This window comes from Eubalaena glacialis, chromosome 16 (genome assembly GCF_028564815.1).
Source record: "Eubalaena glacialis isolate mEubGla1 chromosome 16, mEubGla1.1.hap2.+ XY, whole genome shotgun sequence".
NCBI classification, from domain to species: domain Eukaryota; kingdom Metazoa; phylum Chordata; class Mammalia; order Artiodactyla; family Balaenidae; genus Eubalaena; species Eubalaena glacialis.
This window is the reverse complement of record NC_083731.1, coordinates 14,869,656-14,897,296: the sequence shown is the minus strand read 5'-3', so window position 1 is coordinate 14,897,296 and position 27,641 is coordinate 14,869,656. Positions and strand designations below refer to the sequence as shown.

General features: G+C 41.8%; 1 protein-coding gene and 1 pseudogene across 1 annotated transcript in view; one reads left to right on the top strand and one right to left on the bottom strand.

The window, feature by feature from the left end:
* The first annotated feature begins 7,631 nt into the window (after positions 1-7,631).
* Positions 7,632-27,641, top strand: part of LOC133076335 (ATP-binding cassette sub-family C member 4-like) — a 214,026-nt gene continuing 194,016 nt past the window's right edge. Inside the window, 1 exon segment of the mRNA XM_061170908.1 lies at positions 7,632-7,812. The gene's annotated coding sequence lies outside the window, so the exon portion shown is untranslated.
* LOC133076546 (large ribosomal subunit protein uL22m-like) lies at positions 23,666-24,162 on the bottom strand (annotated as a pseudogene).

Here is a 27,641-nt window from a genome sequence, read left to right as displayed (position 1 = left end):
GGGTTATATAAAAATATATTATTTCATTTCCAAATATTTGAGGATTTTCCCAATATCTTTTTTTTTTTTCTTTTTTTTTGGCCGTGCCGCGCGGCATGGCATGTGGGATCTTAGTTCCCTTATCAGGGATGGAACCCGCGCCCCCTGCATTGGAAGTGCGGAGTCTTAACCACTGGACCGCCAGGGAAGTCCCGAAACAGTCAACTCTCTTTTAAAGAGATTTAAATACTCAGAAAAAATCTTAGTATTTATTACTTAATATTATTTAATACTTAGCATATGCTTTCCAAGTAGTGACTATTTCCAGTGCTCTTCATTCTTGTGTGTAGATTCAGAGTTCCACCTGATAATATCTTTCTTATGCATGAAGGACTTTCTGTAACATTTCTGTAGTGTGAGTCTGCTGTGATGCATTCTTTTGGCTTTTGTATGATTGCGAAAGTCTTTTGCTTTTTTTTTTTATAAATTTATTTTATTTATTTATTTTTGGCTGCGTTGGGTCTTCATTGCTGTGCGCAGGCTTTCTCTAGTTGCGGCGAGCGGGGGCAACTCTTTGTTGTGGTGCGTGGGCTTCTCATTGCTGTGGCTTCTCTTGTTGTGGAGCACGGGCTTTAGGCGCGGGGGCTTCAGTAGTTGTGGCTCATGGACTCTAGAGCACAGGCTCAGTAGTTGTGGCGCACGGGCTTAGTTGCTCCGCGGCATGTGGGATCTTCCCGGACCAGGGCTCGAACCCGTGTCCCCTGCATTGGCAGGCAGATTCTTAACCACTGCGCCGCCAGGGAAGCCCGTCTTTTGCTTTTTTAAAAATGTTGTAAAATTCTTATAAATTTGATGGAACAAAGGTCATTTGCTTCAGAGCAAGAGATATCCCTGCTAAAGTGAAATTGGAAAGAGAAGCCCTTGCAAGAGGGACTCAAAAGCAACTTTATCAAGGCATATTTTTTATGTCATATAATGCCCTCCTTTCAATTGTACAATTCCATGATTTTCAGTAAATGTACCAAGTTGTTTTCACTTTTGCTTTTGAAAGATAATTTTGCTACTTACACAATTCTAGTTTCACAGGGGTTTTTTTCCCCTCAATATTTCTTTTTTTTTTTAAACATCTTTATTGGAGTATAATTGCTTTACAGTGGTGTGTTATCCCTCAATATTTCAATGACTCTATACCAATATCTTTTTTCTTGAATTTGTTTCTGACAAAAACTTTGTTGTCATCTCGATCTTGGTTCCTGTTTTTTTTTTTTTTTGACTGCGCTGCGTGGCTTGCAGGATCTTAGTTCCCTAACTAGGGATCAAACCCAGGCCCATGGCAGTGAAAATGCTGAGTCCTAACCACCAGACTGCCAGGGAATTCCCTCCTCTCTATTTAACATGTCCTTTTTCTTTTTTTTTTTCCTCAGGATGGGATGTATTTAAAGTTTCCTCTTTGTCATTGGCTTTGAGCAATTTGATTATGATGCACTTTAATATAGTTTTCTTTGTATTTCTTATGTTGGCATTAATTGTGCATCTGTGATCCATGGGTTTAAAGTTTTCATCAAATTTGGAAATTTTTTTTTCAAATATTTTTCCCCTTTCTCCATTCAGGGCCTTCAACTACACATCTATTAGGCTGTTTGAAGTTGTCCCACAGCTTACTGATGCACTTTGTTTTTTATCTTTTAAATTTCTTTTTTATCTCTGTGTTTTATTTCGGACAGTTTGTATTGCGATGTCTTCAAATTTACTAATCTTTTCTTCTACAATGTGTAAGCTGCCTAATCTGATTATTTTTTCACCTCAAAAATTGTAGTCACTAGAGTTCAATTTGAGTCTTTTTATATCTTACTTGCCTTTATTCAACCTTTTGAACATATGTGAAATAGTTATTATAGCTGCTTTAATGTCTTTGTCTGATTCTAACATCTGTGTTAGTTTTAGGTTAGTTTCAATTAATTGATTATTTTCTTTATTATAAGTTGTATTTTCTATGTCTCTGCATGTATGTTTGTATAATCTTTCATTAGGTGTCAGCCATTGTGAAATTTACCTTGTTGCAGGCTGGATATATTTATAATCCTATAAATATTTTTGAGCTTTATTCTGCAATGTGTTGCTTAGAAATTGGATTCTTTAGGGTCTTGCTTTTATAATTTATTAGGAGGCTCTGGAGTAGTAGTTAGTCTAGAGCTAATTATTCCCCATTATTGAGGCAAGACCTTCCTGAATGCTCTACCCACTGCCCATAAATTACGAGTTTTTCAATCTGGCCATTGATGACAGAGATGATTCCTGGTCCTGTGTAAGCACCAATGCTTGTTTCCTCTCATTCTTTCAGATGATTCTTTCTCAAGCCCCGGGTTTCCTCACATTCACGTGCTGATCTGTATTCTAGTGAATGCTTTTTTTTTTTGAATTTTATTTTATTTATTTTTTTATACAGCAGGTTCTTGTTAGTTATCCATTTTATACATATTAGTGTCTACATGTCAATCCCAATCTCCCAATTCATCAGACCACCACCCCCCCCGACACTTTCCCCCCTTCTTGTCCATACGTTTGTTCTCTACATCTCTGTCTCTATTTCTGCCCTGCAAACCAGTTCATCTGTACCATTTTTCTAGGTTCCACATATATGCATTAATATACGATATTTGTTTTTCTCATTCTGACATACTTCATTCTATATGACAGTCTCTAGATCCATCCATGTCTCAACAAATGACCCAATTTCGTTCCTTTTTATGGCTGAGTAATATTCCATTGTATATGTGTACCACAGCTTCTTTATCCATTCGTCTGTCGATGGGCATTTAGGTTGCTTCCATGACCTGTCTATTGTAAATAGTGCTGCAATGAACATTGGGGTGCATGTGCCTTTTTGAATTATGGTTTTCTCTGGGTATATGCCCAGTAGCGGGATTGCTGGGTCATATGGTAATTCTATTTTTAGTTTTTTAAGGAACCTCCATACTGTTCTCCATAGTGTCTGTATCAATTTACATTCCCACCAACAGTGCAAGAGGGTTCCCTTTTCTCCACACCCTCCCAGCATTTATTGTTTGTAGATTTTCTGATGATGCCCATTCTAACTAGTGTGAGGTGATACCTCATTGTAGTTTTGATTTGCATTTCTCTGATAATTAGGGATGTTGAGCAGCTTTTCATGTGCTTCTTGGCCATCTGTATGTCCTCTTTGGAGAAATGTCTATTTCGGTCTTCTGCCCATTTTTGGATTGAGTTGTTTGCTTTTTTAATATTGAGCTGCATGAGCAGTTTATATATTTTGGAGATTAATCCTTTGTCCGTTGATTCGTTTGCAAATATTTTCTCCCATTCTGAGGGTTGTCTTTTCATCTATTTGTACTTTCCTTTGCTTTGCAAAAGCTTTTAAGTTTCATTAGGTCCCATTTGTTTATTTTTGGTTTTATTGCCATTACTCGAGGAGGTGGATCAAAAAAGATCTTGCTGTGATTTATGTCAAAGAGTGTTCTTCCTATGCTTTCCTCTAAGAGTTTTATAGTGTCCGGTCTTACATTTAAGTCTCTAGACCATTTTGAGTTTATTTTTGTGTATGGTGTTGGGACTGTTCTAATTTCATTCTTTTACATGTAGCTGTCCAGTTTTCCCAGCACCACTTACTGAAGAGACCGTGTTTTCTCCATTGTATATCCTTGCCTCCTTTGTCATAGATTAGTTGACCATAGGTGCGTGGGTTTATCTCTGGGATTTCTATCTTGTTCCATTGATCTATATTTCTGTTTCTGTGCCAGTACCATATTATCTTGATTACTGTAGCTTTGTAGTATAGTCTGAAGTCAGGGAGTCTGATTCCTCCAGCTCCATTTTTTTCCCTCAAGACTGCTTTGGCTATTCGGAATCTTTTATGTCTCCATCCAAATTTTGAGATTTTTTGTTCTAGTTCTGTAAAAAATGCCATTGGTAATTTGATAGGGATTGCATTGAATCTGTAGATTGCTTTGGGTAGTATAGTCATTTTCACAATATTGATTCTTCCAATCCAAGAACTTGGTATATCTCTCCATCTGTTTGTATCATCTTTAATTTCTTTCATCAGTGTCTTACAGTTTTCTGCATACAGGTCTTTTGTCTCCTTAGGTAGGTTTATTCCTAGGTATTTTATTCTTTCTGTTGCAATGGAAAATGGGAGTGTTTCCTTAATTTCTCTTTCAGATTTTTCATTATTAGTGTATGGGAATGGAAGAGATTTCTGTGCATTAATTTTGTATCCTGCAACTTTACCACATTCATTGATTAGCTCTAGTAGTTTTCTGGTGGCATCTTTAGGATTCTTTATGTATAGTATCATGTCATCTGCAAACAGTGACAGTTTTACTTCTTCTTTTCCAATTTGTCTTCTTTTTATTTCTTTTTCTTCTCTGATTGCCATGGCTAGGACTTCCAAAATTATGTTGCATAATAGTGGCAAGAGTGGACATCCTTGTCTTGTTCCTGATCTTAGAGGAAATGCTTTCAGTTTTCCACCATTGAGAATGATGTTTGCTGTGGGTTTGTCATAGATGGCCTTTATTATGTTGAGGTAGGTTCCCTCTATGCCCATTTTCTGGAGAGTTTTTATCATAAATGGGTGTTGAATTTTGTCAAAAGCTTTTTCTGCATCTATTGAGATGGTCATATGGTTTTTATATTTCAATTTGTTAATATGGTGTATCACATTGATTTGCATATACTGAAGAATCCTTGCATCTCTGGGATAAATCCCACTTGATCATGGTGTGTGATCCTTTTAATGTGTTGTTGGATTCTTTTGCTAGTATTTTGTTGACGATTTTTGCATCTATATTCATGAGTGATATTGGTCTGTAATTTTCTTTTTTTGTAGTATCTTTGTCTGGTTTTGGTATCAGGGTGATGGTGGGCTCATAGCATGAGTTTGAGAGTGTTCCTTCCTCTGCAATTTTTTGGAAGAGTTTGAGAAGGATGGGTGTTAGCTATTCTCTAAATGTTTGATAGAATTCACCTGTGAAGCCATCTGGTCCTGGACTTTTTGTTGGAAGGTTTTTAATAATAGTTTCAATGTCATTACTTGTGATTGGTCTGTTCATATTTTCTATTTCTTCCTGGTTCAGTCTTGGAAGATTATACCTTTCTAAGAATTTGTCCATTTCTTCCAGGTTGTCCATTTTATTGGCATACAGTTGCTTGTAGTAGTCTCTTAGGATGCTTTGTATTTCTGCAGTGTCTGTTGTAACTTCTCCTTTTTCATTTCTAATTTTATTGATTTGTGTCCTCCCTCTCCCTCTTTTTCTTGATGAGTCTGGCTAAAGGTTTATCAATTTCGTTCATCTTCTCAAAGAACCAGCTTTTAGTTTTATTGATCTTTGCTACTGTTTGTTTCTATTTCATTTATTTCTGCTCTGATCTTTATGATTTCTTTCCTTTTACTAACTTTGGGTTTTGTTTGTTCTTCTTTCTCTAGTTCCTTTAGGTGCAAGGTTAGATTGTTTATTTGAGATTTTTCTTGTTTCTTGAGGTAGGCTTGTATCGCTGTAAAATTCCCTCTTAGAACTGCTTTTGCTGCATCCCATAGGTTTTGGATCGTCATGTTTTTATTGTCATCTGTCTCTAGGTATTTTTTGATTTCCTCTTTGATTTCTTCAGTGATCTCTTGGTTATTTAGTAACATATTGTTTAGCCTCCATGTGTTTGTGGTTTTTACATGTTTTTTTCCCTGTAATTGATTTCTAATCTCATAGTGTTGTGGTCAGAAAAGATGTTTGATATGATTCAATTTTCTTAAATTTACCGAGGCTTGATTTGTGACCCAAGATGTGATCTATCCTGGAGAATATTCCGTGTGCACTTGAGAAGAAAGTGTAATCTGCTGTTTTTGGATGGAATGTCCTATGAATATCAATTAAATCTGTCTGGTCTATTGTGTCATTTAAAGCTTGTGTTTCCTTGTTAATTTTCTGTTTGGATGATCTGTCCATTGGTGTAAGTGAGATGTTAAAGTCCCCCACTGTTGTTGTGTTACTGTTGATTTCCTCTTTTATAGCTGTTAGCAGTTGCCTTATGTATTGAGGTGCTCCTATGTTAGGTGCATATATATTTATAATCATTATATTTTCTTCTTGGATTGATCCCTTGATCATTATGTAGTGTCCTTCGTTGTCTCTTGTAACATTCTTTATTTTAAGGTCTATTTTATCTGATATGAGTATTGCTACTCCAGCTTTCTTTTGATTTTCATTTGCATGGAATATCTTTGTCCATCCCCTCACTTTCAGTCTGTATGTGTCCCTAGGTCTGAAGTGGGTCTCTTGTAGACAGCATATATATGGGTCTTGTTTTTGTATCCATTCAGTGATCCTGTGTCTTTTGGTTGGAGCATTTAATCCCTTCATGTTTAAGGTAATTATTGATATGTATGTTCCTGTTACCATTTTCTTAATTGTTATGGGTTTGTTTTTGTAGGTCCTTTTCTTCTCTTGTTTCCCACTTAGAGAAGTTCCTTTAGCATTTGTTGTAGGGCTGGTTTGGTGGTGCTGAATTCTCTTAGCTTTTGCTTGTCTGGAAAGCTTTTGCTTTCTCCATTGAATCTGAATGAGATCCTTGCCAGGTAGAGTAATCTTGGTTGTAGTTTCTTCCCTTTCATCACTTTAAATATATCATGCCACTCCCTTCTGGCTTGTAGAGTTTCTGCTGAGAAATCAGCTGTTAACCTTCTGGGAGTTCCCTTGTATGTTATTTGTCATTTTTCCCTTGTTGCTTTTAATAATTTTTCTTTGTGTTTAATTTTTGTCAATTTGATTACTATGTGTCTCAGCATGTTTCTCCTTGGGTTTATCCTGCCTGGGACTCTCTGCACTTCCTGGACTTGAGTGGCTATTTTCTTTTCCATGTTAGGGAAGTTTTTGACTGTAATCTCTTCAAATATTTTCTCGGGTCCTTTCTCTCTCTCTTCTCCTTCTGGGACCCCTATAATGAGAATGTTGGTGTGTTTAATGTTGTCCCAGAGGTCTCTTAGGCTGTCTTCATTTCTTTTTATTCTTCTTTCTTTATTCTGTTCTGTGGCAGTGAATTCCACCATTCTGTCTTCCAGGTCACTTATCTGTTCTTATGCCTCAGTTATTCTGCTATTGATTCCTTCTAGTATATTTTTCATTTCAGTTATTGTATTGTTCATCTCTGTTTGTTTGTTCTTTAATTCTTCTAGGTGTTTGTTCTTTAATTCTTCTAGGTGTTTGTTCTTTAATTCTTCTAGGTTTTTGTTAAACATTTCTTGCATCTTCTCAATCTTTGCCTCCATTCTTTTTCCAAGGTCCTGGGTCATCTTCACTATCATTATTCTGAATTCTTTTTCTGGAAGGTTGGCTATCTCCACTTCATTTAGTTGTTTCTCTGGGGTTTTATCTTGTTCCTTCATCTGGTACAAAGTCCTCTGCCTTTTCATTTTGTCTATCTTTCTGTGAATATGGTTTTCCTTCTACCGGCTGCAGAATTGTAATTCTTCTTGCTTCTGCTTTCTGCCCTCTGGTGGATGAGGCTATCTAAGAGGCTTGTGGAAGTTTCCTGATGGGAGGGACTGGTGTCGGTAGAGCTGGGTGTTGCTCTGGTGGGCAGAGCTCAGTAAAACTTTAATCCACTTGTCTGCTGATGGGTGGGGCTGGGTTCACTCCCTGTTGGTTGTTTGGCCTGAGGCGACCCAAAACTGGAGCCTACACGGCTTTGGTGGAGCTAATGGCAGACTCTGGGAGGGCTAACGCCAAGGAGTACTTCCCAGAACTTCTGCTGCCAGTGTCCTTGTCTCCCCCGCCTCTGCAGGAGACCCTCCAACACTAGCAGGTAGGTCTGGTTCAGTCTCCTGTGGGGTCACTGCTCCTTCCCCTGGGTCCTGATGCACACACTACTTTGTGTGTTCCCTCCAAGAGTGGAGTCTCTGTTTCCCCCAGTCCTGTCGAAGTCCTGTAATCAAATCCCACTAGCCTTCAAAGTCTGATTCTCTAGGAATTCCTCCTCCAGTTTCCAGACCCTCAGGTTGGGAAGCCTGACATGGGGCTCAGAACCTTCACTCCAGTGGGGGGACTTCTGTGGTATAAGTGTTCTCCAGTTTGTGAGTCACCCACCCAGCAGTTATGGGATTTGATTTTATTGTGATTGCGCCCCTCCTACCATCTCATTGTGGCTTCTCCTTTGTCTTTGGATGTGGGGTATCTTTTTTGGTGAGTTCCAGTATTTTCCTGTCGATGATTATTCAGCAGTTAGTTGTGATTTTGGTGCTCTCGCAAGAGGGAGTAAGCACACATCCTTCTACTCTGCCATCTTGAACCAATCTCCTCTAGTGAATTCTTGAGGGATTCTCTCTGTGCAGCTCTGTAACCACCTTGGTCTCCCTGGACCCTTGGCTCAATCTTCTTGACTCAGAGACTCCTGTGGGGTCTGCCCAGGTGCCCACTTCCTGCACCCTGGCCTGGAAACTATTTCAAGACAGTAAGCTGAATCAGGTGTTGTCTCACCTTGTTTTTTTGTGTCTCAGGGGTCACTGCCCTTCATTGTTTGATGTCCAGTGTCTTAAAGTTACACATATTTTTCTGATTTATTGTTCTTCTTCTTCTTTCAAGTGGAAGAATAAATCTGGTCCCTCTTATTTCATCTTGACTGGAAGCAGAAGTCTGTCAGTTATATTTTTGAATGTTAAATTTCATTCAAAGGTAATTATAGGCAAAAATTAGATGAATCTTCTCCTGAACGCTTTTCTTTTAAAGAACATTATCCACCAACACCCTTTTTTCTAATTTTAAAGTAACTTCTAGGATTGCTAGGATCTGGATAGAAATAGTTAAGCCGAAAGGTAAATTATGTAGACATTTTCCCCAACTATGCATCTTTTTTATCATTTAGCAATGATTCCTAATCAAATATAAGACTGCTCTTGGGGGCTCATTCTCCCTCTCCTAGAGTTTCAGAAGCAGAAAACCTTCCCCACTCCCACCCACCAGCCCCAGCCAGAAAGCACATGTGGTTGCATTTTTTTATCAAAATATTCCAATCAGTCCAGGTAACATCACACAGAAATTGTGGGCAGAAGGAACCTTGACCAAGTCACCTGATGTTTCTGGTTTCATTTTCTCCCATCTCTAGCTACAAACACAAATCTGCTCAGTTGCATTGCTTTGAGAATAAAATGTACAGGGATTTGAACTTAAAATCTGTGTTCTTTCCCCAAATAATTAAATCATTACTCTGTACTTTTTAAATGAATTGACACTGATCTCCTACCCGCTCACCTCAAAAGTTAATATTTAACATTTTTGTTGCTTCTGCCATTACAGGAGTTGTTATGGAAATTACCTGTGTATTGGTTTAGCAAATAGAAACTGGGTACATGAGGACCAACTGTGCAGTATTAATTGGAAACTAATAAAATATAGTATATAAATATACTTAAATATATTAAATATATAATATATAATTATATATTTAAATATATTTAAAATATATAAATATATTTTTATATAGAATATAAAAATAGATGAGAATTGAGACTTTACTTTTCAAACAAAAAACCTTGACTGGTTTGGTTTTAGTAATTCATTTAAGACTTGCTTTCTGCTAATTATTTACTATTTTGTGACTTCTTTTACTTAATTCGTTTTTAATCTGTAATTTCAGTTCTCTGAGATCAAAGGGATGACTAACAGGGTGAATGAATTCACCTCTTCCTGGTGCCTTGGGCATCACTGTGCTTTAAGGTTACAAGTCTAGGGAAGGAAGTATTCCTGGTTGTTGTCATCAGAGCTTGAAATCCCATTGGGGTGACAGGATACGTTCATAGAAAGATAAACATATATCAAGCACCAAAGGCTGGAAAAGACAGAAAGAGCAGGAGTAATTTACATGAAGGAGCCATCACCATGGCTGGTTTAAGAAACAGATCATATAAGCCCTTCAGTATGATCTTCTTCATCCAGTCCAAGTACAAGCACAGTCACCCAACTTTCACTTTTCCAACAAAACGCTTGAGTACCCACGTGCCTTATTCGCAAAAAGTTCAGTGTTTCCTTCTCTCCTTGGATCATCTTCATATATGCTCCCCCACCCACGGCGTTTAAGAAACCTGGGTCTCACTCAGTCTTCCTCAGTGCAGATGGATGGTTTTGGAAATACATAGAGTCATGTTTTTCTGGACCAGATACTGACTGTTGCACTATTTGGTACCAGGAATGGATCACAAAAAAACAGACCCTCAAGATGGGAACCTGAGATTGGTCATCAAATTGATTGGGCTGGAATATAGTGACAACCCTATGGCCAATGAAAAATAGGACCTGGGTAGGGTATGGCATCAATGGCAAAAGAGGTGTTTGAATTATGGCCTGTGACTGCCTTGGATGAAGTACTTCTCAAAGACAAGGCTTTGGGACACTGAGTGGCTACTGCATTTAACGTTTCGTTGGGAATGATGGTGCAAGGATTGTGAGGTTGGATGACTACTCCTTACTGTACCAAAGAGCCTTAAATAAAGAAAATGACAAACTCAGGACTTTAAATACTCAATTTAAGGCCATCAGAGAACCCAAGAACTTCTATGATAGCCCTAGAATAATCACTGATCTCTTGTAGCCACAGAACTGATAGAGACCTACAGTTGGATGATTTGGTCTGAGGAATTACAAGAGAAACTGATTTAGCAACCTCTCCAGTTTTCTGACATAAACCTTAGGGCATTAATTGAGAACTGGGGCTCTGAGAACTGAAATGGGGACACTGTGTGGATTTGAACAAATAAAATGATTTTGAAACACCAAAGGTCCCTAAGTCACCATTACAAGCGGATTCACTCTCTTCTCCGTGTCCAAGGAGACGAGACTCCTTTTCATGGTTGAAAACACCCTGTTAGGTTGGAGTGCTATTTTACAGGATAAGGTACATGCTTTGGGTCAGAAATTAATATTTCTCCCACAGTCAGACACTGGTCCAGGATATAGCTGGTAGAAGTTGGAATAGCGCCTCTCAGTCTCACACCTGAAATTTGCTTCCCATTCCTGCATTTTTAATGTCTGAAGATTTAGTGGACTTTCTTTACTTCTGAGAGGAGAATGCGTCCACCGGGAGACACATCAATGGTTCCAGGTAAACTGCTTTTCTTGCCACTGAATCAATATGCAGAGAAGCAGGTAAATTACTGACTGGAGTAATTGATTACAATTATAAGAGGATGTAGGGTTGCTACTACACGGTGGGGCAGGTAAGACTTAGTCAAACCAGGGACTCTCTGGAATGCCTCTTAATACCCTCAAGTCCAGTAATTAAGGTTAAAAGAATGACTGCATTCACCCAGTTAAGGATTCTGATCCTTCAGGAATGAAGATTTAGGTCACAGTACCACATAAAGAATCCCAACCAGCTGACTTCCTGGCTAAGTGAAAGGGAAGATGGAATGGGTAATAGGAAAAAATTATAAATATCAACTAAAGGCTCAGGATCAGCTATAGAAATGAGGGCTACGGCAGCTAGGCATGTTTTCTACTTTGTTGTTATGTACATGTTATTTATGATGAACCTCGAGAACGTTATACTAAGTGAAATAAGCCAGTCACAAAAGGACAAATACCATATGATTACACTTATATGAGTTACCTAGAGGAGTCAAATTCAGAGAGAAAAAAAGTAGTTGCCAGGGGCTGGGGGAGCAGCGAATGGAGAGATATTGTTTAATGGGTACAGAGTTTCAGTCTGTGAAGATAAAGACGTTCTGGAGATGGATGGTAGTGATGGTAGCACAACATTGTGAAAGTACTGAACTGCCACTGAAGTGTACCTTAAAAATGGTTAGAATGGCAAATGTTACATTGTGTATATTTTACCATAGTTTCTTTAAAAAGCACAAGACTATTAGAGTTGTCAGATGTAGGCTCAAATATGGGTAGAAGGGCGTGTATGGAGTAGTCAAAGGGGGCAGAGCAAAATGAGCTTGGTCAACCTGTGTCTCCTACCCCTAAGCCCATCCTTCTTCTTCTATTTCTTCTTCTTTTTTTTTTTTTTTTAAGAAAAAAAGAAGTCCATGTTCTTTAATGTACAAAAAAGTATGAGTAGAACCAAAAGCAAATTAAACATTCTCACGTTTGTTTACACCACAATCTAGTTCTTTATGTTACCTTTACTATTCAAACAACAGAAAGTAGGTGGCGATTTAGGGACTGGGAAAGAGATAAAACCCCAAACAACATTTCTACTGTGTTTACTCTATGCTGTGTATACAGCCATCCTTTAATAGGCTCCTCTAGAGAGCTGGGGCTAGGATTCTGGAGACCGCTTTTCCCAGACTCCCTTGCTGGTTGGTTCCTGTTAGATTCTGTCAGCAGGAGGCACCAGAGGGAGACCTGAGGCCCGGGGAGGGAAGGGAGACTTCCTATGTTGGTTTCTGCCAGCATTCCTCCAGCTTCTGGCACCGTCTCCAGCAACAGCCCAAGCCCCCTCTCAGCGAGACTAGGAACAGTGACAGTTGAGCCCCAGGGGCGCTGAGCTCCTTGATGCCCTGTGCACACCTCCTGGTTTCCCAGAACTCGTCTCCTCGCGGTCTGAGCCCCTGTGGAGTCAGGCCTCTTCCTCAGGGGTCCACACAGCTGCTGAGGCCTTGCCTGAGCACCGGTTGAGTGGACATTCCCCTCAGGAGTCTGAACAGCACCTGTAGTGCCCTTCTCTCAAGCTTTAGTTCTGGTCACCCCACCTCTTCTCTTTTGTTTCCTCAACCCAAGGGATTGTATCTGCTTCCTGCAGTTATTTGTTTCAGGGTTACCTCAGTATCTCCATTGTGCTCTCAGATTTCCAATACCTAGGTAGCCAGTTTTTTGTATTAAATCCCTTCTGTTTAAAGTACTAGTGTGGTTTCTCTTTTCCTGATTGGATCCTGATTTATACAAATCAAAACTAAGGGATTAGCAGAAAAAAGAGAGGAGAGAGAGGGAGGCAGGGAGGGAGAGAGAGGTTTAATAGAACCATTGACCCTCCCCTATACCTGGCAGAAGCAACTTTAAAACCACCAGATAGAAAAACTCACAAACCATGTCACATGGAACTCCCACAGAGAAGATAATCTCCTCTGAAGGCCATTACAGTTTGCAAAATCTCAATTACCAGATTAAACAGCAGTTTAGAAATAGCTGAAAAGTGACTTAGTAAATTGGAAGAGAAATCTGAAACTATCCAGATTATAGCACAGAGAAATGAAGAGATGAAATATATGAAAGCATGATTAAGAGAAACGAAGGTTGGGATGTATGAAACTAGAGGAGAACTGAGGGAGAACAGGTAAAAAGGTCATTTTTGAAGAGAAAATTGTCCAGAATTGAAGAAAAGTAGGAGCCTCCATCTCAAACAGGGCTTTAAAATGACAATAAAATATGTGTAGTGTTTTTTATTTATCCTGTATATCACGTATGTATTATATTATTACACTCATCAGTCATAAAAGAGGTTTTCAGATTGCACAAGAAACACCATCTATGGGGAAGTTCCCTGGCGGTCCAGTGGTTAGGACTCTGAGCTCTCACTGCCAAGGGCCTGGGTTCGATCCCTGGTCTGGGAGCTAAGAACCCGCAAGCCACATGGCGTGGCAAAAAAAAGAAAAAAGAAAAAAAGAAATACCATCTATGCCATTTATAAGAAATCCACCTAAAACATAATGAAATCAGAGGTTTAAAGTGAAGGAAAATGATATACAAAGAAAACATTTCCCCCAACAAAGTTGGTATAACAATATTAAATGTTATGGACTGAATGTGTGTGTCCCTCCAACCCCAATTCATATGTTGAAGCCCTAAACCCCTGTGTGACTGTATTTAGAGGTAGGGCCTTTAGGGAGGTAATCAAGGTTAGATGAGGTCATAAGGGTAGGGCCTTGATCCAGTAGGACTAGTGTCCTTGTAAGAAGAGAGAGAGAGTCCAGAGTTCTCTTGCTCTCTTGCTCTCTCTCTCTCTCTCTCTCTCTCTCTCTCTCTCTCTCTCTCTCTCTCTCTCTCTCTGCAAGCACACACTAAGGAAATACCATGTGTGTACACAGCGAGAAGGCAGCCCTCTGAAAGCCAGGAAGAATATTCACTAGAAACCAACCATGCTGGCACCCTGATTTAGAACTTCCAGCCTCCAGGACTGTGAGAAAATAAATTTCTTATTTTTTAGCCACCCAATTTGTGTTTTGTTATGGCAGCCTGACCTGAGTAATACATTAAGAGTAGATAAAATAGATCCTGTGGCAAACAAACAAACAAACAAAAAACAAAAGAAAGAAAAGAAAAGAAAAAAAGACAAAGTATTATTATGGATAAAGAGGATCAATATTATAGGATTTTTAAAAAATCACAGAAAGGAGGGGGAAATTGGATGAAGGCAGTCAAAAGGTACAAACTTTCAGTTATAAGATACATAAGTACTAAGGGTGTGATGTACGACATGATAAATATAATGAACACTGCTGTATGTTACATATGAAAGTTGTTAAGAGAGTAGATCCTAAGAGTCTCATCACAAGGAAAAAATATCTTTTTCTTTTTAATTTTGTATTTATATGAGATGATGGCTATTCACTAAACTTATTGTGACAATCATTTCATGTAAATCAAATCATTATGCTGTACACCTTAAACTTACACAGTACTATATGTCAATTATATCTCAATAAAACTGAAAGAAATATGAAACAAAATTGCAGAAAGTTAAAACAATCCTGAGTTTGTACACTCTGATGATTTAGCATCAATATATAAATCAAAAGTACATAGAATCAAAAGATCATTTGATAGGGACTTCCTTGGTGGTCCAGTGGTAAAGAATCCGCCTTACAATGCAGGGGACATGGATTCAATTCCTGGTCGGGGAACCAAGATCCCACATGCCGTGGGGCAACTAATCCCATGCGTCACAACTACTGAGCTTGCGTGCCTCAACGTGAGAGCCCACGTGCCGCAAACGCACCCTGGAGCCTGCACACCACAACTAGAGAGAGAAAACCCGGACGCCACAACTAGAGAGAAGCCCGCGCGCCGCAACAAAGAGCCCACATGCCTCAACGAAGATCCCACGCGCCACAACTAAGACCCGATGCAGCCAAAATAAATTAAATAAATAAATAAATAAATAAATAATTTTTTTAAAAAAGATCATTTGATAAATCCACACATATAGAGATTTTCATACATGCTGCTTAGAAACTCCAGATCAAATACAAAATTAATATAAATGTAAAATTAGTAAGCTTGATCTCAAAGATGTATAGAACTCTAACAAACAGAGAATTATTAAGTGCGTATGAAATATTTTTATAAATGTATTAGGCCACAAAAGAATTAATTGATATCATAGAGAAAATCCTTGTTGACCATGATGCAGTAAAATTAAAAGTAAATTGGAAAAAATTAACCCCAAAGAAGATATGTTTTATATATTGGGAAACCAAAGCCGGTTGTTTGAAAAGGATAATAGCATAGGTAAAGGTCTGGCAAGGTTAGTCAAGGGAAAAAACAGAGAAAGAGAAGGAAAAGAAATTTTAATTTAAGATTGAAAAAGGGTGTGTAAAAAAGTCAGAATACTATAAAGCAATTTAATGCAAATGAAAACCCATAATATATTTTAATAATACTTAATAAGTTCACTTCAACAATCCAAAGATAGTGTAATACCAGAAAATAATGTAATTTATCATATAACAGATACAGGTAGAAAACCTACATGATATCAATAGATTATAAAGTCATTTTATAGCATTCAATATCAATGCACAATTAAGTCTCCTCACTCCACCCAGAAATGTAAACTACAATTAGAAGGGAAATCCCTTAGCCTAAAGGGAACCTAGAAGAAATCTATATCAAATACCATATTTTAGTGGTTAGAAATTAGAAAATGTCTCTTCAAAATCAGGAACCAGATAAGGATGCTCATTATCACAACTTCTATTGAGTATCTCTGTCTTTCTCCTGAATAGCACAAAGGCTTTAAAATTCTTTCATTCAGAGAGGGCATACCATTCCCTGAATACACTTATAAATATACTTTGAAAAGAAAAAAATGGATCCACAAGGGAAGTGTGAGATCCAAGAAGCAACAAAGATCCATAAAATTATCCAACACTTTAGAAATGTCAGTGGGGACACAATTATATTGCAATTTTAAAGTTTAGGGAATTTATTCCACTCATTCTTTTTTATTCAACAAACATTTGTTCATATCCTATCGTGGGAAGTAGGTGTTTAAACTTTTTATTATGGAAATTTTCAAACATATCCAAAAGCAGAATAGTACAATGAACTTCAACAATTATTAACAATGAAACAAGCTTCAACAATTATTAACAATGAAACAAGCTTCAACAATTATTAACATGTTGTCCGTCTTTTCTCATTGAACTCTCCACTTTTGCTGCTTGCCTCCAGCATTTAACCCAACTCCCAGATACGTATAATTTCACCGATAGATACTCCCATACACATCTCTAAGAGACAAAGACTTGAGAAAGATAAACACAATACCCTTATCCCATGTAATAATCACCTTAACGTCATGTAATATGTATATGCTCAGTACTATGTGTCAAGAACATGTTGAGAGGACTTCCCTGGTGGCTCAGTGGTTAAGAATCCACCTGCCAATGCAGGGGACCCGGGTTCGAGCCCTGGTCTGGGAAGATCCCACATGCCGTGGAGCAACTAAGCCCGTGTGCCACAACTACTGAGCCTGCGCTCTAGAGCCCACGAGCCACAACTACTGAGCCCGTGTGCCACAACTACTGAAGCCCGTGCACCTACAGCCCATGCTCTTTAACAACAGAAGCCACGGCAATGAGAAGCCCGTGCACAGCAATGAAGAGTAGCCCCCCCTCGCTGCAACTAGAGGAAGCCCGCGAGCAGCAACGAAGACCCAACGCAGCCATAAATAAATAAATAAATAAATTTATAAAAAAAAAAAACATGTTGAGAAACGTAGATGCCTGCTGAAATCTTTATACAGGATCTTGCTAGTTTTCTTTGGATCCATCAGTCTTTATAAGCATATGCATTTAATTTGGCATTACATTCCTATATTTATTGAACCCAAGAGGTCATTCCAATGATCACTGCTTCCTTTTCTAAATCGCCACAAGCCATCGGTTTAATAATTCATTTTGGAATTTTACTTGACAGCAGTTTCTGGAATGATTCATTTCTTCCCTTTGAAATGCTGGATAAATAGCTTCAGTCTTTTTTTTTTGGAATAAAAATTTTTATTAGTATAGTTGCTGTGCAGTATTATAAGTTACAGGTATGCAATATAGTGATGCACAATTTTTAAAGGTTATACTCCATTTATAGTTTTTATAAAATATTGACTATATTCTGTTGTACAGTATATCCTTATAGCTTTTTTCTGAATTTTATTTATTTTTTTATACAGCAGGTTCTTATTAGTCATCCATTTTATACACATCAGTGTATACATGTCAATCCCAATCGCCCAATTCATCCCACCACCATCCCCGCCACTTCCCCCCCTTGGTGTCCATACGTTCGTTCTCTACATCTGTGTCTCTAATTAGCTCCAGTCTTATCTTGCTACCAGTCCTTTTCTTTCTTTCTTCCTTTCATTCTTCCTTTCTTTCTTCCTTTCTTTCTTCCTTTTTTCTTTCTTTCTTTCTTTCTTTCTTTCTTTCTTTCTTTCTTTCTTTCTTTCTTTCTTTCTTTCTTTCTTTTCTTTCTTGCTTTCTTTCTTTTCTTTCTTTCTTGCTTTCTTCATTGGGTCTTCATTGCTGCGCACGGGCTTTCTTAGGGTCTACTCTACGTTGCAGTGTGTGGGCTTCTCATTGCGGTGGCTTCTCGTTGCTGAGCACGGGCTCTAGGCACACGGGCTTCAGTAGTTGTGGCACACGGTCTCAGTAGTTGTGGCGCACGGGCTGTAGAACGCAGGCTCAGTAGTTGTGGCGCACGGGCTTAGGTGCTCCGCGGCATGTGGGATCTTCCCAGACCAGGGCTCGAAGCCGTGTCCCCTGCATTGGCAGGTGGATTCTTAACCACTGTGTCACCAGGGAAGTCCCCAGTCCTTTTCTTTTGTCGTTATCATGCAATAACCTAATCAGATAGTCTGCCACGCAACACCTGAGTCAGAAATTTAAAATGCTCTTGAGGAGAGGTCGGAACATACGTGGAGAGGTGGGAGGGGCTGCAGCGTGGAGGTCAGGGGCCCACAAAGGTAACTTTTCCCCCCGTCACAGTGATGGGGGACCTGGATCTGGTGAAAATGCTATGGTGTTTGCCTTTGCTGCATGTTACGTGCCTCACACCCTGGTTTAAAAGCTGAGAGAAGAAGCCAATCAATACCTCAGACCCTCATGCCTTTTCCATCCTCACCCCTCCCCTCCTTGTCCTTCTGCGTAAAGCCACTCAAATATCAAGGGCTAAGCTTTTAAACAACAGAGAAGTTAGCTTAAGAAAGATTTCAGCTCTGAGACAGAACTCTGGGGAGACCCGGATGGATGTGAGGGCAAGTCCAAGGGCAGATACAAGGGCAGAGGGGAATAGAAGGGCGGAGATGGCGGGGGCAGGGCAGGGGGCGGACCGGCCGAGGGGTCAGAGGACACTCATTCGTCTCATCCTCTTCCCCACCTCTCAGTCACGGGCTCACTCAGCAGTCAGGGGGCCGGTTACGGAGACACGACAAGCCTTCTCTCGGCCTCAGCCCTGCTCTTCTGGGGAAGGTGAGTGAAGTATGCGCTACATCTCTGTTTAAAAAGCATGGCCATAAATGCATGCACAACGATGCACCCCCTGAGGTTAGACACAGCCCCTGGCGAGGTCTGTAGGGAGACTCTCTTCTCTGCACTCTAGGTCTGGGAGGCATCTGCCGGCGATGTCCTGACAGGTTCCCCTGTGAACTCTAGGCCAAGTTCTTAATTCATTTGATCCACTTCCCCAGGGAGCTCCCCTGTGTGGCTTTTTGTCTAATCTGAGTTTTCCAAGTGATGTCCCTATACCTTGCCAAACTTCCCAGAGCCAACTTGGACAAAGGCCAAAGAGGACTTCAATTAATCCCATCCTTTTCATGTCTGGGTTTATCGTTGAGATCAAGGCCTCTTTTCCATTGGGAAATTGGAAGCTCTCTTACTATGAATGAAAACAGAAGTGGCTGGTTAACAGCACCAGTTCTTAATTACCTGTTTGTCTTGTCTTGGCAAGCTTTCCTGACCTGAAAGAGGGAAAAAAAAAAAAAAAAAGCTAGTGCTCTTAATAGCTTCTTTGAAATACATTTGTTGTTCTGTGCTGGTCTTCCTGGGCTTAGAGTCTGGCTTTGTGGGTCCCCTAGCCTCGAACTGGATAAACTCAGGACCAGGAGCTACCGGGACACAGAGGTGATTTGAGTGGACAGTCTGTAACTTGTTTTCTTCCTGCTTTTTGGCATTTTCTCTGTCATGTATAAATCATCTGATCCAGGCTTTCTGGAGTGCCTCCAGAGATTTCTTTTCTTTTTAGTTATGGTAAAATATACATAAGATTTACCATCAAAACCATTTCTAAGTGTACAGTTCAGTTGTGTCAAGTACATTCACGTTGTTGTACGATCAGTCTCCAGAATGCTTTTCATTTTGCAAAACTGAAACTCTGTACCCGTTAAGCAACAGCTTCTCATCCCTCTCCCCCCAGCCCCTGGCGACCACCGTTCTCTCTGTCTCAATGAATTTGACTACTCTACGTGCCTTGTGGAAGTGGAGTCACACACTAGTTGTCCTTTTGTGTCTGGCTTATTTCACTGAGCATAATGTCCTCAAGGTTCACCCATGTCGTAGCATGAGTTCCACAGATTTTCACATCATCCATCTGACTTTTTTTTTTTTTTAACATCTTTATTGGAGTATAATTGCTTTACAATGGTGTGTTAGTTTCTGCTTTATAACAAAGTGAATCAGTTATACATATACATATGTTCCCATATCTCTTCCCTCTTGCGTCTCCCTCCCTCCCACCCTCCCTATCCCACCCCTCTAGGTGGTCACAAAGCACCGAGCTGATCTCCCTGTGCTATGCGGCTGCTTCCCACTAGCTATCTATTTTATGTTTGGTAGTGTATATATGTCCATGCCACTCTCTCACTTTGTCACAGCTTACCCTTCCCCCTCCCCATATCCTCAAGTCCATTCTCTAGTAGGTCTGTGTCTTTATTCCCGTCTTACCCCTAGGTTCTTCATGACCTTTTTTTTTTTTTCTTAGATTCCGTATATATGTGTTAGCATACGGTATTTGTTTTTCTCTTTCTGACTTACTTCACTCTGTATGACAGACTCTAACTCCATCCACCTCACTACAAATAACTCCATTTCGTTTCTTTTTATGGCAGAGTAATATTCCATTGTATATATGTGCCACATCTTCTTTATCCATTCATCTGTCGATGGACACTTAGGTTGCTTCCATGTCCTGGCTATTGTAAATAGAGCTGCAATGAACATTTTGGTACATGACTCTTTTTGAATTATGGTTTTCTCAGGGTATATGCCCAGTAGTGGGATTGCTGGGTCGTATGGTAGTTCTATTTTTAGTTTTTTAAGGAACCTCCATACTGTTCTCCATAGTGTCTGTATCAATTTACATTCCCACCAACAGTGCAAGAGTGTTCCCTTTTCTCCACACCCTCTCCAGCATTTATTGTTTCTAGATTTTTTGATGGTGGCCATTCTGACCGGTGTGAGATGATATCTCATTGTAGTTTTGATTTGCATTTCTCTAACGATTAATGATGTTGAGCATTCTTTCATGTGTTTGTTGGCAATCTGTATATCTTCTTTGGAGAAATGTGTATTTAGGTCTTCTGCCCATTTTTGGATTGGGTTGTTTGTTTTTTTGTTATTGAGCTGCATGAGCTGCTTGTAAATCCATCCATCTGACTTTTTCTGAGCTTTTTCCTTTCCTCCACTTTCATACGACTGAGCTAACAACAGATAAATCTGTTCATTAAAAAAATTATTCTTTCAGGACTTCCCTGGTGGTCCAGTGGTTAAGACTCTGCGCTTCCATTGCAGGGGACACAGGTTTGATCCCTGGTCAGGGAACTAAGAATCTGCCTGCCGCATGGTGCAGCCAAAAAAAAAAAAATTATTCTTTTCAAGGAGGGAAGCAAGAGAATTGAAGATAAAAAGGTGTATTTGAAAGAGGAGAAAAAGAAGGCAGGTAGAGATGCTTTGAAAGCACTGCTGCAACAGCAGCATGGGAAGGAGTAGAAGCAGCAAAGCAGTAGAATTGGGGATGACAGGAGGGGACACTGGCCATCATGTCCCCAAGAAAACTCTGATGGGGAGTCTTCCTCATCACCTGCCCTGCCTCCAAGCAGCCTGAAGAGTGGAATCCCTACCCCTTGATGCCACCGTGCCTCTAGGAAAATCTTTTGAACGACTGGATGAGAAATAAGTCAGGACTGAAATCCTGCAGTCACTCAGGCACAGCAGGACATGCCAGTGTCATCTCCAAACTGCCCAGTACGTCCTCTGATGTGATCCAGTTCCTCATGCTCATTGCTCCAAATGTCCATTGAGTTCCCCGGGAACACCTGCTCTGTATCAGAGCAGGAACGCCCTGCAATCCCACCTCATCTCCCACCGAGCTCCCACCTCCTGTCACTAACAGGCGCTTCCTCCGTAATCTTTTGCAGATTCCCTTTATTTTCACACACACCACTCATCTCAGATCCCAAGGTGGGTCCTGTGCCCTTTTTCCCCAGCCTTCCAGACCTTTCTCCTTTTCCTTCTTGCCAAATGATACCAGCTCCCCTGATGCCCGGACCATGAGACCACCCCACCCTCTCCCCACCCGCCTTCTGCTTTCAAGCAACTTCCTACTCACTGCCCCCCAGTCACTTAAGGGGAACTGTTTCCACTCCACCTTCGACCAGCATTTACACTCTGGCCTCTTCTTTCCTGAACCGTCTCATCCGCAGGAACCTCTCCTGCAGTCCATCCATCTCAGCCACCTGATCCCAATGCCAAACCCTGCATCTTGTCATCACCAGAAAGTGTGCCGCCCCTGAAATCTCAGATGTAGACACCCCCTTCTCCAAACCCATCCCCTACCCTTCCCGCTTATTAGCTCCAGGATGCCCATGGGAACAACTCTTCAGCCTCAGGGAGAGCCCTCCCCACGGATGCCATCACCTCAGGTCCCAGCGTCCAGCCAGGATTCCACCACCCGGAATTATAATCACTCCCTGGGAAACACCTGCAACTTCCTCTCCTTCCCTCAGCTGTATCATCTGGAAACACGCAGTCCCAGAGAGCGGGAGCCCCACCTGCTGCAAGCCTGCCGCTGGGCATTCCCGAGGAATCACCCACCTGGGCAGACTGAACTTATTAGAGATGTAATCGCAAACTTTAAATGGACTTTAAGGAGCAAGAAATTGTACTAATGGGGTCACTTTCCCACTCCCTAAAATAGCTACCTCAGGCCTTTTCTTCTCCCTTCAAGCCCTCAAACACACACACACACACACACACCCCTGCCTCCCCAGTCACAGTGTCTGCAATTCATTTTTCTTTTTTTAAAAATGAATTTATTTATTTTATTTTATTTATTTTTGGCTGCATTGGGTCTTCGTTGCTACGCGCGGGCTTTCTCTAGTTGCTGCGAGCGGAGGCTACTCTTCGTTGCGGTGCGCGGGCTTCTCATTGCGGTGGTTTCTCTTGTTGCGGAGCACGGGCTCTAGGTGAGTGGGCTTCAGTAGTTGTGGCGTGCGGGCTCAGTAGTTGTGGCACACGGGCTCAGTAGTTGTGGCTCACGGGCTCTAGAGCGCAGGCTCAGTAGTTGTGGCGCACGGGCTTAGTTGCTCCACAGCATGTGGGATCTTCCCGGGCCAGGGCTCGAACCCACGTCCCCTGCATTGGCAGGCGATTCTTAACCACTGCGCCACCAGGGAAGCCCTGTAATTCATTCTTTAAAACTTCAGTGTAATTAGTGTGCTCTTAGTTGTGTGCCTGTCAGTTTCATCTTTCGTTCTAAGTACGGTTAGTAACACGGCATCTCGCAAGGTGGGCACGGGGAGCCCTGCGGGGTGAGGCGGACAGAGGGACACATGCAGATACACAAGCATGTGGTCCGCTGGGAGGGGGCACAGCCTCAGGACCTCAAAGCCCCGCCAGAGCCATCACACCTGCCTTGCGCTGCTGATGGTTATGGTAGATCCACCCATCACCTGGGGGATTTTCACCCTTGGACCTCCCCATCCTCTCTCTCTTCTCTCTCCTCTCTCCATGCATCCCTCTGTGTGGTCTTCCTACTGATCAAAAGGTTTAGGAGAACCACAGAGGGCAGAGACCAAAGTCTTCACAGATAAATGACAGTGGCATCAGTTTCCTAGGCCTGCTTGACAATGTACGGAAAACTTGGATGGCTAGAGACAACAGAGATTTAGTTCATCACAGTTGTGGAGGCTGCAAGTCTACAGTCAAGGTGGCAGCAGGGCCCTGCTCCCCCTGAAGCCTCGTGGGGAGGCTCTCCCATTGCGTTGTCTAGTCTCTGGCAGCTCCGCCTTCCGTGGCTTGTAGACGCATCACTGCGGTCCCTGCCTCCACTTCTTCCTGTGTGTCTTTTTTTTTTCAATGACAAATCATAAAAAGCATCTGTCTTTAATCTTTGTTGGTTTTAGGAAATAAATGGGAAAATATATACACTGTGGAGTCTTAATACCCCCATCATAGAGTGTGAATGATGGTCTGGTTGCGAAGCTCCTGAATATACTCTTTGGCGTGGGCAGCTGCTGTCTTCGGTGCCTCAGCTGGAGGTAGAGGGCCTTCCACCAACTTCACAAAATAATGGCAAAAAACCTTCTCCATAATCCCAAAGCGCCCTCTGCCGGGGTATCGGATGCGTTTCAGGTACTGGCCTCGCCCTGAGGTGGACTCAGCTATATATAAATTGGATCTGAATTACACATTGTGGTTTCTCACTGCCATATCTTGTGCTTCTAAGAGAACCTCTTTAATTATCTGGGCCCCTTTTTTGTCACTGAATTCCAACTGAGCCAGGGCCTGGTCAATGGACATTCCTCGTATCAATTTTGCCAAATACCACATCTTGTCTTTGCTGTACTTTATTTGTCTTCGACAATGGTAGATTTCCCCAAGACCAGCTTCCCCCTCAGATTCTGCATCCATAAGGCACCCAAATGATCCAGTATTGCCGCTGCCATCTTTCTCCCTCCCTCTCCTTCCTGTGTGTCTTTACGTCACCTTCCCTGTGTGCTTCTGTGTGTCCAAATTTCTCTTATAAGGACACCAGTCATTTTGGATGAGACCCTCCACTCCAATTCCAATATGACCCCATCTTACCTTAACTAATTACATCTGCAACTACCTTGTTTCCCAACACCCGTCTCAGGTCACATTCTGAGGGTGTTTGGACTTGAACAATCTTTTTAGGAAACACAAATTCAATCCATTACAAAGGTTGACATGCATTGCTCATTGCCAGTGCTGTGTATTTGCTTATTCAGCTAAAGCCATGGAAAGCTACCAGAATGAATCCGACATTATCTTGAACGGAGTGGAGCTCAGTGTGAATCAAAAGAGCAGGATTTGGCAAAAGTTCCCAGTAACTCTCTAGAGATCTGGACAATCTCTTTGGGGTTTCTTCTCATATCTACCACTTGGCTCAAACGTTCCTCACAGTTATGAGTGTGAAACCCAGGGGGAGAGTTACAGGTCCATTGATCATCCAGATAAAGTAGGTAACAACATTATGGAACAATTAGACTCTGTGTCTTTTAGCAATTACTTGAGGACACCCCATAATGTAATTTGTGGAAGACATTCCATTGGGGTGTTATTATATGTTATCACGGAACTCCAGAAGAGTGGGATGAAAATGAGCTTCTCTTTCTTGAATCATGCCAGGCAAATCCACGTAGGAACTAGTCCTGTGAGCTGTACAGCTGGAGCAGGGCCCGTGGAGGCTCTGACTCCCCCAGGATGCCACCTGCACGTCCTCCCGCTAAGACTAGGGTCCCAGCCCAGCCCGTACAAAGGCATCCACCCTGCTCATAGAGGATGCCACCTGCATGTCCTCCCGCTAAGACTAGGGTCCCAGCCCATAGAGGATGCCAAAACCTCCAACTAATGGACATGGGCTTCTTTTCAAGGCATAGTCCTTCTTTAATGTCAACTCATTAGAAAATGCTACCTTGTTTAGGGCAGTGGAAAGAAGACTGACATCGAAATATTTTGATTTTAAAAATGATGGATGTAAAGCCTCAGCTGTGACAGACAGTCCTCTGAATGAAACTGATAAAGAGCTTAGCACATCCTAGATTTGTACTTTTTGGACACTTGTGAATACATATTTTTTAAGAAAGAAATTATCTTTTAAAAATAGTCTGTATCAACCTATACTAATCTGCAGTATTGTCAATTACTACCTGTGTTATACAACAGAAACCTTCTATTTTTGTGTTTGGATAAAGGGTTACAGAACTCAAAACAAAAAGGCCCAGTCCAGGGGTCCAGCATTCTATTAGAGAGGGCCATACTCCTAGGGTGGCCACTACAAGTCTTTTTTTTTTTTAATTTATTTATTTAATTTATTTATTTTTTGGCTGCGTTGGGTCTTTGTTGCTGTGCGCGGGCTTTCCCTGGTTGCCGTGAGCGGGGACCACTCTGTTGCGGTGCGTGGGCTTCTCACTGCAGTGGCCTCTCCCGTTGCGGGGCACGGGCTCTAGGCATGCGGGCTTCAGTAGCTGTGGCACGCGGGCTCAGTAGTTGTGGCTCGTGGGCTCTAGAGCGCAGGCTCAGTAGTTGTGGCGCACGAGCTTAGTTGCTCCGCGGCATGTGGGATCTTCCCAGGCCAGGGCTCGAACCCGTGTCCCCTACGTTGGCAGGCTGATTCTTAACCACTGCGCCACCAGGGAAGCCCCACTACAAGTCTTGATATTGTCTCTTAGTCCAGAATTGACCATTTATTAACGTATCAGATGCCACAAATGGGTTTTGGTTTTTTTTTAAATTTATTTTTGGCTTTGTTGGGTCTTCGTTGCTGCGTGCGGGCTTTCTTTAGTTGCGGCAAGCAGGGGCCACTCTTCATTGCGGTGCACAGGCGTCCCACCGCAGTGGCCTCTCCCACTGCAGAGCACGGGCTCCAGGCGCGTGGGCCTCAGCAGTTGTGGTACATGGGCTCAGTAGTTGTGGCTCGCAGGCTCCAGAGCGCAGGCTCAGCAGCCGTGGCACACAGGCCCAGCCACTCCGCGGCATGTGGGATTCTCCCTGACCGGGGCTCGAACCGGCGTCCCCTGCATTGGCAGGTGGACTCCCAACCACTGCGCCACCAGGGAAGCCCCACAAATGGGTTTTTATTTGCAAAACTATTGGCCTGTTAGTTTCAGTGATGGATGTTAGAAAGGGCCACTTCTCGGGGACGTTAAAAGTATTTGATATGTGTGGACAAGGTAAAATAGCTTGAAAATACCACCCTCTCCACCACCTCAGACACCTATTTGCCTTACATGAACATGGAAATGTATCCACTGAAGCCTCCAGCTTGCACCTCTTACAGATGGGGCTCGTGGCTTCCTGGGTCCAGGAAATTGGTTTAGGGAAATTTCTGACCACACGATATCAGAAAGAGGGTGCAGAATGTTGCTTTGGGAAAGTTGTCCAAGTGAATCCTTTATAGAGTGGGAAAAGTAGGTTGGAATTCCTGTGTATCAGTCAGCCTTAGCTGGCTTGTGTTTTGGTAACAAACAGTGCCCCGATATTCAGGGGCTTCCAGCAACCAAAACTGTTGTCATGTTGGCTGCAGGTCGGCTGAGGTCCTGCTCTACATCTCCTTCATCCCACGAGCCTGAGGGAGGAGCCCCTCTGTAGGATATACTGGTCTCAAGGCACAGGGCAGGGAACGATGGTGAGACCAAAGGAAGGATCTTAAAACCTCTACTTGGAAGTGACACACATCACTTCCACTCACCAAAGCAAACCACATGGCCAAAGCATTGGCCATGCAAACCACATGGCCAAGCCCAAGGTTGCTGGGTCGGTGGCAGGGAACATGGACACAAGCACAGCCTACTAACCCTCCAAGGCTGGAGAGCTGGGAGTGGGTCGAGCTTGCAGAACTGGTTGCTTGAATGGTATTGTGCCTTCTGTGCTGATAACTGTTGGCCTAATAAATATCTCTGGCTGAAGCTAGTTTTACTCTAACTTTGTAGTGAGGCTGTAGGGGGAGTGGATTCTTTGACAGCTCCCCTTATCTAGCAAAAGAGCCCAAGTTGTGCACACCCCTCCCCCGACTCCCTGACAAAGGCAGATGGCTCTCATTCCCTGGAGCCTTTTCAAAGCTTGGCTTCTGCAGTTTTCCCCAATCTCTCTGATGCATCATCAAATTCTTCCTTTTTACTGAATCATTCCCATCAGCACATAAACATGCAGACGTTTTTCTCATCTTCAAAACAAAAACATGGACCTTGAGGGCATTATGCTAAGTGAAAGAAGTCAGACAGAGAGAGACAAATATCATATGATTTCACTTATATGTGAATCTAAAAAACAAACAAACAGAAAAAACAAGCTCATAGATGCTGAGAACAGATTGGTGGTGCCTGAGGCGGGGATAGGGAGTGGGACTTGGGTGAAAGGAGTGAAGGTGGTCAAAAGGCACAGAGTTCCAGTTACAAGATAAATA